At 61.0% G+C, this 12732-nt stretch overlaps 1 protein-coding gene across 7 annotated transcripts in view; it reads right to left on the reverse strand.

The window, feature by feature from the left end:
• The window catches only part of RBFOX3 (RNA binding fox-1 homolog 3), a 131289-nt gene that overhangs the window by 91762 nt on the left and 26795 nt on the right, over nucleotides 1-12732 (reverse strand). For 5 of the 7 annotated variants that reach the window (XM_088065317.1, XM_088065313.1, XM_088065316.1 and 2 more), the window contains exon 1: nucleotides 10153-10489. The exons of 1 other annotated variant lie outside the window; for it this stretch is intronic. The gene's annotated coding sequence lies outside the window, so the exon portion shown is untranslated. Of the gene's footprint in view, nucleotides 1-10152; nucleotides 10490-11101; nucleotides 11224-12732 lie in introns of those variants that run through there. One more of the 7 variants, XM_088065315.1, reaches the window with a different exon arrangement.

Here is a 12732-nt window from a genome sequence, read left to right on the forward strand (position 1 = left end):
TGGGGCCCAGCAGCACCTCAGCCTGATGAGAAGGAGCATCCTGGGCAGCAGAACCCCGGCACAGCCGGCACTCGGCTCCGAGCCCCCGCAGCAGCCGAGGCTCCCCACGCACAGGGGCTGCAGCAATCGCTGCCGGGGCTCCTGAGCCACAGCCCAGCACATCAAACCCCAGGGCAGCTGCCCAGGGCATCCTGCACCCACCCCAGCACCGTGCTGCCAGCAGGGCCTGCACCGAGGCTCCAGATAAATTTGAACTGGACAGCAAGAGAGCAGGGCAGCACGAGCTGCGTGTCATTCCAGTGTGTGTATTTATATCCTTCCCCAACACAGCATCCCTTTGTAAAGGCACGGAGCGCGTACAGGCAGGGCTGTCAGTTCAGCAGCGTGTTACAAGTGTTTGATATGGAGATTTTGGCAGTGGGAATGGATGTACCTCGCTGAGAGGTTTATGTAAAATGACAGCTTCTGGAAAATGAAGCACTCGGATATAAAAAAAAAAAAAAAAAAAAAAAAAAGTACAAACAAAAGGGAGGGAGGGGAGGCCTTCACTCAGCGAGGCCAAAGCAGATCTCTCCTCCCCCCTGGCCTCGGGCAGCTCCCACTGCAGCCAGAGCACCGACCCCACCAGCTCGGCTGGGCTGGTTCAGCTCCACACACGCGCCCCCACCTCGGCCACTGCCCCATTCCCATCCCATCCCATCCCATCCCATCCCATCCCATCCCATCCCATCCCATCCCATCCCATCCCATCCCATCCCATCCCATCCCATCCCATCCCATCCCATCCCATCCCATCCCATCCCATCCCATCCCATCCCATCCCATCCCATCCCATCCCATCCCATCCCTCCTCCTCTCCCTGTTTACGGGCTGTGTCTTCCATCGCTGCGCGTGGGCGTGCGCGGGGGCGGGAGGAGGAGGAGGAGGAGGACGGAGGAGGAGGAGGAGGACGGAGGAGGAGGATGCCTGGGAGCGCTGCTGCCGGCAGGCCGGGAATGCGCTGAGCCTCCTGCCACGGCCGCCTGGCCGAGGGACACAGCAGCAAGAGAGCCGGGCACCGGCTGGGACTGTGCCATGCCAGCACTCCCGGCTGGCACGGGGGATGCGGTGCCAGGGAGCCCGGCAGTGGCCGGTCCCCCCAGTCACCCTTCCCTGCCAGGGCACGGAGCTGAGTCCGCACTGGCAGAGGGTCCTGGTGCAAGCCCAGAGGGCCCAGAGGCTCTGCAGGGGGAATGGATGTGATCCCACCCCAGACAGATCCACACCCCGCTTTTCCTGGGAGCGTTTGCTCCCCCGCTGACTCCCAGCACTCGCCTCGCCTCAAGCGACTCCAGCTGCGGGAGCGAGGCTGGGAGGGAGGCAGAGAGAAGCACCCCTAGCACGGCCATCTCAGCCTGGAAGGAACGCGGCAGCAGCGCCCAGTGAGGCTGGAGCCTGCCTCATCCTCCCAAAGCCGCAGCCAGCTCCCTCCCTTGGCTTTACACCCTCCTCCACCCCCTGTGCCCGGCAGGGATCCGTGCCATGGCCGAGGTGGAAGCAATTCCTGCTGCAGCTATAATGATCCATAAAGAAGCTGACTTGTTTCTTACCTCTCTGAAATGAAGGATGGTGATTACCCTCCATCCCAGTCCACAAAGCCTAATCCAAATTGATGGCCTCCCAGAGATTGCTTCTCTTGCCTCTCACCAATCCAACAGCCAGCTCCCCTACACACATCTACTCAGGAGCAAAACGTCAGCGTAATTCACACAGGCTCTGGATGGAAAGGCCATTTATCCTGCAGGAAAGGCTCCTGGACAAGACATTACATTAATGGCACGTTAGGGAGAGGTGGCAGTGCCAGCCCTGCTCCTCCAGGCCACGGGCAGCAGGGCAGGAACCTGCTCCAACCCTCAGCAGGAACCCCCAAGGAGCCCTGTGCAAGGTGCGGAGGAGCAGCGCAGAGCTGGGCACAGCTCCGGCTCGCTATAAATATCCTGGAGCAGGACTGACAACAAAGGCTGCAGCTGAACCAGCACCATCCACCCCAGCAGCACAGCACAGCCAGCCAGGGAGCCGCCCTGTCTGTCCCCCCACATCTGAGGGGGACCTGGGGAAAACACCCTTTGATGTCCCATCCCTTGTGAGATGTGGCACGTGTTTGTCCCCTGGCACAGCCGGTTCTGCGGGTGTTTGAGCAGCAGGGCTGGCTGGGCACCGCAGGCCAGGCCGTCAGGGGACCCGGGACACGAGCCTGTGCAGGTGGCAGCTCTGGCCCTGGCCAGGCTCGGGCTCCGCCATCTCCAAGCCCCACTTGACCGAGAGCCTCCCCTGACCTTGGCCATCACCGAACAGGCCGGGCTGGCCTCCCCTGGGCCGGGCAGCGAGGGTCCCTGAGGCCGTGAGCTGCCGGACACACGGACACACGAGCCAGCCCTCCCTTTGCTGCTCCTGCTGCACCGCAGGTGTGTGCAGAGCTCGGAGCAGGGAGAGCCGGCTCGCTAATTACACACGTAACAGCAAATGATGACAACAGCCCACCGTGGGGAGCAGCGGGACCACTGCCGCTCCGACAGCGGGGGCTCCGGCCTCCCGACAGCTCTGCCACTCTGCGCTCGCTGCCTGCAGCCCTGGAGAAGAAAACAGGAAAAGGAGGGAGGGAGGGAAGGAGGGAGGGGAGTGGTGTCTCTTCACCTGCTGCCCACTGCAGCCCTTCTCCTTCTCCCTTCTCCCCAGCACCGCAGCGCACCCGGCTGCTCCCCGGACACCGACGAGAGCTCCCGTCCAACGAGAGGGGCGGGAGGGAAAAGTGTCCTGGGCAGGACGAGGCCAAAGCCACGGCACCATCTGCCCTGGGGGGCACCGGGAGCCCCTGGGAGCCCTCACCTGCGTGGCCAGGGGCACCCCCGGCACACAGCACCCAAAGCAGCAACAGGGCAGGGGGTCGGTGAAGGCGGCACGCCTCGCCCCGGGGAGGGACACCCCGTCCCGGCTCTCCTCAGCAGCACCGACCCAGCACACCCACCTCAGCCCAGGGGAATTTCTGAGGGAGCTGCTGGAAGAAGAGGGCTGCGCTGAGCCGGGGGAGCCCGGGCAGCCTGACTCACCGGCTGCCATGGCTCCCACCCCGCGGCAGGTGGGCGGCTGCGCCAGGAGGGGCTGAGCGGGGAGGGGATCCCCGGAGAACAAGGAAAACAAATCCAAACTCGAGCGATACTGGCGGAGCCGGCACAGCCACCAACGTGCCCAGCCGGCAGGAGGATCCCGAGCAGAGCCGTGAGGACCCAAGCGCTGCTCCAATCCCTCATCCTCCCCAAAATTCTTCTTGAACCAGATGTGCCCTCGCAGTGCCAGGCCTCGGTGCATGCGTGCGCATGTGTTTTCATCCCAGTCTTTAAATGAGGTCTTTGCTGAGAATTTACAATTCCCTCATGGCCTCAATCTTGCAAAGATTGCTTTTTTAACACTGTTGGGCTTTAATTCTAATAAGCCTCCTCTTTATTACGGAACCAGGTCACATTGCCTTGACACTGCGAGAAAATCTTTCATCGGGAAGGAAAATGGAGAAGGGAAAAGAGAAATAAAGGAGGGGAGGAGGAGGAAGACGGGGGGGCCAAACAAATAAAAGCTGCTCCCCTCAGCCTGGGGACTTTGTGACCCCGGTGAGGAGCCGGCGGGCAGGGGGAGCGGAGCCTCCCCGCAGCGCCGCTCGCACCCTGGACGCGCAGGATTATTTCTGGTGCGGCTTCACTTCCCACGCACCCTCCCACCCTCCACTGCTGAAAACGCCAAGAGGAGCAGGGGGGAAGCTTGACAAAACTTTGACAGAATGAGGACAGAGTCCAGCCCTGCCCGGACAGATGGCCACCACCGGCAGCCCAGCGCAAGGTCCCGGTTACCTGGCCAGCGCCACGGGGACGGGAAGCGGCGCGGCAGCAGCAGCAGCAGGCACCGCCAGCCCCGTGCCCCTGCCCGCAGAGATCACAGCCCTGAGCCGGCAGGACACAGCACAGCTTCACCTCGCCATCCAACAACTGCTCCACTGGCCACCGTCCCTTCTGGAGGCTCCAGCACCCCCCAGCACCCAAACCGAGCCGGGGCACTGCTGCTGCTGCCTCCCTGGCTCCCCAGCCCTGGAGCTTGCCTGGCTCAAGGCACGTAACCACAAACCACCTCTGTCAGTATCATACACACAGCCATCCTCACAGAAACAGCCTCACCTCGTGCCCACCCTGTGCCCACATCTGTGCCCTCCCTGATCGGGGCACTCATTTGGGACTCATTAAGCCCCTGCCTCCAGTGGCTCCCGAACAGCGAGGCCCTGTCAGGCAGCCCACGGTGAGCTGGCACTCAGGGCTCTGTGCCTGCCGTGCCCCACAGCAGCTTTGTGTCCCACAGTGGGAGCAGCCAGGCTGTGCTGGTGCACGGCAGCGTGCGGCTGTGGCACATTTCATGTCACCAGTGACACCAACAGAGCGGCTCCCTTCCCCTCCTGCTCAGAAAAAACCTCTTGGAAAACCCAGGCTGAGCTTCACCACATCAAACAGCTCAAACAGGAGCCTTTCCCAGGATGGGCAAAGGGACAAGGCCAAACCCCAGGACGGCAGTGGGGGGAAGCCACGGCTGCTCCAAATGTAGATGTTTAATTCTCAACACTGGCAGCTGCACTCAAGGCAGGAGAGGCAGGGAAGCCATGCACAGGGGTAACCATGGCAACTTCACGGAAGTTAAATAAAAACTTCTTTAAAAAAAGCTAACGAGGTCCCTGAATCATGCTTTATCAGCTGTGTTGCTATAAAGATCGAGATCCAGCCAGCTCAGGATTCCTAATTACTCCTGCAATATACTGGAGAGAGCTTTATTTAAAAAAAACCTGGCTATGCACAGAACAATTTCGGCCTCTCTCCACGTTGGGATTTGCACAGCCCGTGAAACACCTTCCAAATGGATCTGCTGCTGAGAGCCTTCCCGGGCAGCCCCCGCCGCTCGTGGCTCGGGGGGCCCCGGGGGCTGCACCCCCAGCCCTGTTCTTGTGCAGGGGACACCGGGAGAGCCCCAGCAGTGCCTCCCTCCACAGCACAGCCCCAGTGCACCCCATGCACCCGCCTGGGGCTGGATCCTGATCTGGGGGGCTGCAGCAGGTGCCCTGGGCTGCCCACGGCCCCCTCGGCACAGGGGAACGTTCTCCAGCATCCTCCACCAGCCCTGCACCCTAAACACGGGCACACGGAGCCCTGCGGCCCTGGTCCTGCCAGAGAGGGACTCGGCCGCGGGGGCAGCTGATCCTGACCCCCAGGATCACCAGCCCAGGGCCAGAAAGCGGCCAAACCAGAGCCCATCACCAGCAGCTCGCACCCCTAGGGCACAGAGCTGCCAGCACTGCCCAAAGCACAGGCTCTGAGAGGTCCCCAAACCCCTTTTCCTGCAAAACAGACTCTGGGACAACCCCGGTAAGCCCTGGGGAGTGAGCAGAGCCTGCCAGCCCACGAGCAGGCGGTGCTGGAGCGCACACCCAGCAGTGCCTGGACCCCAGAACCGTTTGGGGAAGTTCCATTAAAACCCCCATTTCCATCAGCCAGGGCAGCAAAGGCTGCTGCAGGACCTGCCAGAGCCAAAGGTTCGTCAGCAGTGACCGGGGACCTCCCAAACCCACAGACTCAGGACAGCAGAGCCATCACCCCCAGCTCTCCCCTCCTGCCCCCCAGTCAGGCACCGAGAGCTCCCCGAGCCCGGCTGGGCACAGATCCCCAAACCATCACACGGAGCCAAAGGATGCCGGGATTGCTGCTGAGGAGAGGGCTGCACCATGAGCAGCTTTAACGGGTTATTTGAGTCTTTATTTTCACAGCTTATGGTAAGAGTAAGTGAATTATAAGTATTATTTACTATATTTTTAAACTCATTTAATTTAAGCTGATTCTGAATGAAAATTAGAATCCAATTAAAATGTGGGGGGAAAGCCAGCATTTTGAAGCAGATTATTAAGCTAAGCTACATTAAACACGTTGGAAACATAAATATTGGGGAACAAGTTCTATATTTACAAGATTTATTCAGCCAAGGAAGTATCATCCATGGCCCGGGAACTGAGGAACCCGTTATCAAGGTCAAGATTTTATCAGCAGGTCTCAGATTCTCACATCTGTGTTTCACCCAGAGCTTGATTAAGAGTTTAGAAGCCTGGAAAACTCTCCCTTTTGCTCCAGCTCCTGCTTTAGAATTAATTGTTTATTGATCCAACAGGAGGAAAATATTCTCTCTTGCTGCAGAGGAGCTGCTGGGAGCTGAGCCTGTTGTCAAAAGTTGTTTTATCACTTCCATAAATTCCAGCTGCAGTGACTTCCTCAGCTTCAATCGCCCTGATTCCCTGGACACACTCACAGGTCCCTCCGACAGCTTTGGCAGGCTACAATGCCCAGATTCCCACTTTCAGGAACCCCCAAATCCATCAGACTGCCCAGAGGGATCAGCAGTGGCTCCATTCAAAATCCACTAGTCCAGGTCCTCTAACACGTGTAAATCCCATTTTATCCCCACCTGCCTGGGCAGTGCTGAGCACCAGAGGGGCACAGTGGCACAGGCAGGAGAGCAGGGAACCTGCTGGGGCTTGGAAATCCCCATCCTCATCCTCATCCCTGTCCCAGCATCTCACAACCCCCACAGTAGCACCAGCCCAGAGTCCAAAAGAGCCTTTTTAATTTATTTTTTTTTCCCCTAGGCAGAGAAGCATCCTAGAGGGGAAATGCAGGCCATCTGGCAGGGCCCACGGGAGCGTGCACTTCCTTCCACCTTTGGGAAAAACAACAGCAAAACCCTGGGAGAAACCAGCTTTTCCCATCAAGGAAACCTTCTGGATCCCCTTCCTCCCACTCAGGACCCATTCTCTCAGCCCCTGAGCCTCCCAGGTGACGAGGGGACACATCCACAGTGGGTAATGGAACAGGAGAGGGATCCTGTGCGTGTTTCTACCCATCAGAAATTCAACCTTGCCTGGCAGGGAAGGGACGAGGATGCCCGGAGCATCTGCATGCAAGCCAAGGGGAGAGCTGCCTTCAGACTGGTTTGTTAGAGGCTCAAAACAATCGTGATCCCAGTAACTAACAAAATGACAGAGAAGACGATTTTGCTTCCTCATCTGGTATCCCAGCCTGTCAATTAATTTGCAGGAACATACATCCCAAAATACCTCAAACAATCCCAGCAGAAAGCACTGGAACAGCACCAACAGCAGCCACTGCCTGTGCAGCGAGGGGAGGGAGGGAGGGAGGGAGGGAGGAGAAGCTGCTGTCAGCAGCACCGAGCACCCCAGCCCAGGCAGGGATGGAGCATCCCGATGGGAGAGCTCTCAGCTCCAGGCTCCCAGCTCCGCACAGCCTCAGCTGCAGCTCCATGACTGCAGCACCTCCAGCACAACCCCCTCCGCCTTCCCCTGGCTCACAGCTCCCCCCCAGCTCCCCTTTCTCTGCCACGGCCCTCAGAAAGGAGCAGATCTGCCATAAGGACTCATTATCCACTGAGCTCTCACCCCGTAAGGCTGTAAATTAAAAGAGAACTCAAATAAATTACGGAACTTCCCTCATGCCTTTTATTATCTCAATAACCTTCAGAGGGATTTATCCACCGTCAGCTGAGCAGCTGAGAGCTGTGCCGACAAACTAATTCAAGAAATGCACAGCTGAAAACCTTTGCGCACCGAAGGAGCAATTTGGCCCAAGATCTGGAGAGGGCACTGAGGGGACCCTCACCCCCCCAGTGCCCAAAGCCAGCTGGCTCAAGCCCCACTAACGCAGTCCCCTCCAGCTGGGGAGGTTCCCCTCAGCCACGGTGGCAAAAGAGCTCAGCTGTCCCATCCTGGGTGGCAAAGAGGAATCCTGCTGTGCAGGGCAGGGTGGCAAAGCAGCAGCAGCTGCGTGGAGGGACGGGCTCTGCCAGCAGCACAGGCTGCCCAGCCATCCCAGGGCCGGGGATGTCATCCTGCTAATTCAGGATGACATGTTCTAGTGACGGGAGATGGGGAAACGGTGAAACTGGGAAAGAAAAATCCCAGTCCTTGTCAGAGGGGCTGCTGAGCGCAGAGCGTGCGTCACTGGCCGAGTCTGGTGGAGGAAGGCTGGAAGAGGTGGTTTTACAAAGGGGACATCACAGAGAGCAGGGGTTGATACCCTAAAACCTCCCCTGGTGCCCAGAAGCAGCAGGAAAGGACAGGAGAGGCTCTGCCACAGCCCTGTCACCAAGCACAGGGTGCCCATGAGAGACGCAGCCTCGCACCAAGCGGGCTCCCAGGGAGGCGTCTGCCAGCAACGGCTCCTTCAGCACCTCAGTCCTGCCTGTCCCCACACGGTGCCCGAACCGTCAGGGAAGAGCAAGAGCTGCCACTGCCAGGCTGGGGCTTCCCAGCCCCTCTGTCCCCAAAAGCAACTGGCAGAGGCTCACAAGCTGCTGCGGCCACCCGGTTGTGTGCCCTGTGCCAGGGCTCTCTGCGGTGCCAAACAATCACAGAGATCGCTCCAAAGGAGCGGGGGAAAATAAAAATTCTTCAGTATTTTCTGTGAAACAACAAACAGAGCCTCAGCACCTCTCCCTGGAGCCAGGAATGAGCTACGACCAACAGCCAGGTCCAGGCAGCCCTGCCAGCCCCAGCCACTGCAATCAGCCCTCCCTGAAAATTACCAACTCCAGGCTCTTTCTCCATCTGTTATCCAGAAAAACAGCCTTAATTTCTTGCTTTGTGAGGCTTTATCATGCCTCAACCATTTTAGCCTGAAAACAGGAAGCTGTTTGGGAAGCAGAGTGCCTTCATCTCTGCACTGTACCCAGCACGGCCAGGCCTCCGGCTCTGGGTATGAGCAGGCTGCAAACAGCACCGGGCAGCCCAATGCACCCCCAAACCACAGAGAGCTGAACCTCAAGGCCCGGACATCCCAGAGAATGCCGGGCACTTCAGAAGGGAAAAAGAACAAGGCACTCCCCAATGGTGATCTGTGCCCACCGTGGGATGTGCCCCCCAGGACACAACGCAGCAGCCAGAGCCGCCCTGCCCCAGTGCCAGGCATCTCTGGAAGCACCAAATGAATGCCAAACCTTCACCAAAAGCAGCCGAAAATAGCTGGGATTGTTAATGTCACGTTCACTGGAGTGAGAAGCCGAGAAATCCCTGCTCCCCCCATCCCTCCGCCTGCACACGCGAGCGCTGCCAACGCCTCGCCAGGCTGCTCCCCCCGAGCGGATGGGGCTGTGCCCCCAGCTCCGGGCACACACTGCCCGAGCAGGGCCTGCCCCACACACAGCCCTGCCCCGACCCCACACCGCGGCTCTTTACTTCAGATCTGCCCTGGCGCCTTCGGAGGTGACGCTGCAAGCGATGCTGCGAGTGCTGAGCGCGGCGCAGCTCCTGGCACGCACAGCTCTGGGGACCGGGAAAACGGCTGGAGAATGGCACCGGGCATTTCCACATGGATAATGGCACTGGGCATTTCCACACAGCACACACATTACCCAGGTGAGCCCCGAAAGGCCTTCGGCACTCACCCGCCCCTCCCGGCGAGCATACCTGCACAGGGAGCCCGTCTTGCAATGAAATTCCTGGAGACAAGCAGGAATTCAGGAGAAGAAAAGCCCAGGGAAAGCTGCCTCGCTAGCCTGACTGCCCCACAGCTCACCCAGCCCAAGCGAGACCCTCTCTTTCTCCTGCTTTAGCCTGACTCCCCCTCAACCAACTTTTTCCTACAAATTACCTTGACCTGGAGGCTGTGATGACAATTCCAGGCTGCCGTTAGCAGCTACCCCTAACTAAGGGGCATTCGAATCCCTAACACAAACTTAAAGGGGCCCCTCGCACATCGCATGTCACCCCTTGACCGATCCGGCTTAGCCACGAACCCTCACGGGCTCCGGCACCGCCGCCACGGAACCCGATCCCGGAGCGCGGCGGGGCCCGCCCGGTGCCGGGGTGGACGCTGCTTCCCTCCCCCGGCCTCCCCCGCTCCGCCCGGAGCCGCCAGCCTTCCCCCGGGATGCGCTCCGGCAGCGCCGCCGCGGGGCTGCTCTCGGTGGGCATCCCTCCCTCCCTCCCTCCCTCCCCAGAGCCGCCCCGGCGGAACTTCGCCTCCCCCGCTCCCCTCCCCGGTGCCGCCGGGCGGGGGTGTCACGGTGCCGCCGCCCCCGGGAACTCACGCGCTCAGACGTCCCCGCCGCGGCGGCGCAGGGCGGCCGCGGGTCCCCGCCCGCCGAGCGGCATCTCCCGAGCACCGGCGACCGGGCTCTCCGGGCTGGCTCGGGCTCTCCCGGCTGCGCTCACCGGGCCGCCTCGGGCTCTCCGGGCTGGCTCGGGCTCACCGGGCCGGGTCGGGCTCTCCGGGGTGCGCTCACGGGGCCGGCTCGGGCTCTCCGGGCTGCGCTCACCGGGCCGGCTCGGGCTCTCCGGGCTGCGCTCACCGGGCCGGCACGGGCTCTCCGGGCTGCGCTCACCGGGCCGGCTCGGGCTCCCCGGGATGCGCTCACCGGGCCGCCTCGCACGCGGCTGCGCCCGCGCCACCGGAGCCACCGAGCGCGCGCGTCCGCCCCCGGCCCCGCCCCGCGGCTGCCGCCCCCCGCCCGGGGTCCCCTCCCTCTGCGGGGACACCCGAGCGTGATGGGGGGGTCGGGACCCTCTGTTCCCGGCCCCGGACCGTGCCCGCCGGCCGCTCCGCACACGCTCCCGCCGCCGCGCCACGAAAAGAGCCGGGGTTTGGCTGCTTCTCCCCCCAAAACGAGCCTCCGGCAGCGGCCCCGGAACGGAGCGGATCGCCCCGGGGCTTCCTCCCGATCCCTCCCTGCCCTCAGCAGCACCGGGCGCTGCGGCCCCGCGGGTGGTGAGGAGCAAAGACCCCTGGATAACGCGGATCAGGGACACTGATTCCATGGCTGTGCATCCGCCTGGACGCTGGGTGGGATACCCGGGCACTGAGTGGGATACCCGGGCTCACGACAGCCCCTGGCAGGACGGCAGCGGGGAAGGGGAAGGGGATTTCCAATCCTCACTGCAAATCCTGGGAAACGCAAGGCAGCGCCGGGAGCCCACAGGATGTGGGCTGGTAGCATCCCCCAGACTCACTAAAGCTCCGTGCGTGTCTCAGCCCCTTACCCTTTCTTCCCTTTCCATCACATTTAAGGATCTCTGGGCAGTGATCCGGGCATTCCCACCGCAGCTGGAAGCTTCCTGGGGTGTTATGCAAGAGCAGACCTCTGGCATTCACGGCTCTCTCGTTCTCCGGCTGCTCATCTCCTCCCCTGGGAAGCCAGCGGAGCGGCGCAGACCTGCGCTATCGGACTAAGCACAGCCCGGCTGTCAGCGCTCCTGCTCTGCCCTTTCCTGGGCTCGCTGCCGGGAGGTTCCACCTCGGAGAGAGCCGTGAGCAGCAGCGGCTCCCTCAGAGTGGGCAGCCAAGCCCCCGAATCCCGCCGGCCTAGGGGATGTCACAGTGCAGTGACAGTGACCTGCCCCTGCCGGCGTTCCTGGATGGGGCTCAGCACCTTTTCCTGGCTCAAACCATTTATTTGTGGTTCCCAACCGTTAAGGCTGTGGTGAAGCTCCCCAGGCTCTATTTCCTGAGAAGTATCTGGAACATCTACAGCCTACCTGAGCAGGAAGTTATCTCCTGTGACTTTAGCACAGGGTCATCTCTGAGACTTTCTCAGGCTCCTGCAGAGCTCACCCGCAGCCTCCCAAAGCAGGCGCTGCTCCCCCTCCCCTCACACAGCTCCCGTCCCACTCTGGACAAAACCATCAGGGTTGTGAGGAGCCACCAGGCGAGTGAGGACCATGAAGGCACGGACTGCACCTCACCCATCCCCACATCTATTTTGTACGATCCACGGGTGTATTTTTAGCCCCCGGAGCCGAGCGCAGCAGCCTTGTTCTCCCGACAAAGCCGGCAGGCCCCGCTCGGCTCTGCCCCGCTGTGCCGCTGCCTCACGCTTCGCCGAGGCTGAAGATGCTTTAGGCAGCAGATTTGGAGAACGAGGAGATGGCAATGCGGGAGAGAGCAGCTCTGCAAAATCTTCCCTGTATCCCAAACCTCGGATCCCGGCTGCCATCCGCTCCTGGAAACGAGAACTGGCTCTGGCCTGGGAGGCGCAGCCCCGAGAGCGGGAGGGGCACGGAGCGGCGGCGCTGCGGGATCGGGATCGGGATGGGATGGGATGGGGATGAGGATGGGGATCGGGATGGGGATGGGGATGGGGATGGGGATGAGGATGCCGGCATTGTTAAGCGACCCCCGGCAGAGACCCGAGCCCCGGCACCGGGACACCCGGGCGGGGAACCAGCAGGGGGGAACCCACCACAGAAACCTGCCCGGGGATCTCCAGCAGGGTGAGTGTAGGAGCGCCCTCCCGGCCGTGGGGGAGGAGGAGGAGGAGGAGCAGGCGGGGGATAATGGCTGAGGATGCACGGAGCGGCAGCGGAGGGAAGAGCAGCCGCTAGAAACAGCACAAGGCAAGAAACCCCTGCAAGGCTGTTTGTGAACCGCGGGAACAAGTATTACTCTGGGAAAAATATGTTTTTCCTTTTCTCTTAGCCGATTTCACAGCCTATTTGCCATCAGGGCCTCCATTTGGAGGCAGCCAGAGTTGTTTAAATTACTGCTGCTGGGATTTTTTTTTCTTTAAGGAAGACGAGGTTTTCCTCAGAGCTACGGCTGGAGTACAGAGATGACAAGGCCCACTGTGGCTCCATCTGGGCTTTTTCCTGAACACAGCTGCTGGAACGTGGAG

Source organism: Pseudopodoces humilis, chromosome 21, assembly GCF_049639895.1.
Source record: "Pseudopodoces humilis isolate 2021_Gansu_Grassland_sample_001 chromosome 21, ASM4963989v1, whole genome shotgun sequence".
Taxonomy (NCBI): Eukaryota; Metazoa; Chordata; class Aves; order Passeriformes; family Paridae; genus Pseudopodoces; species Pseudopodoces humilis.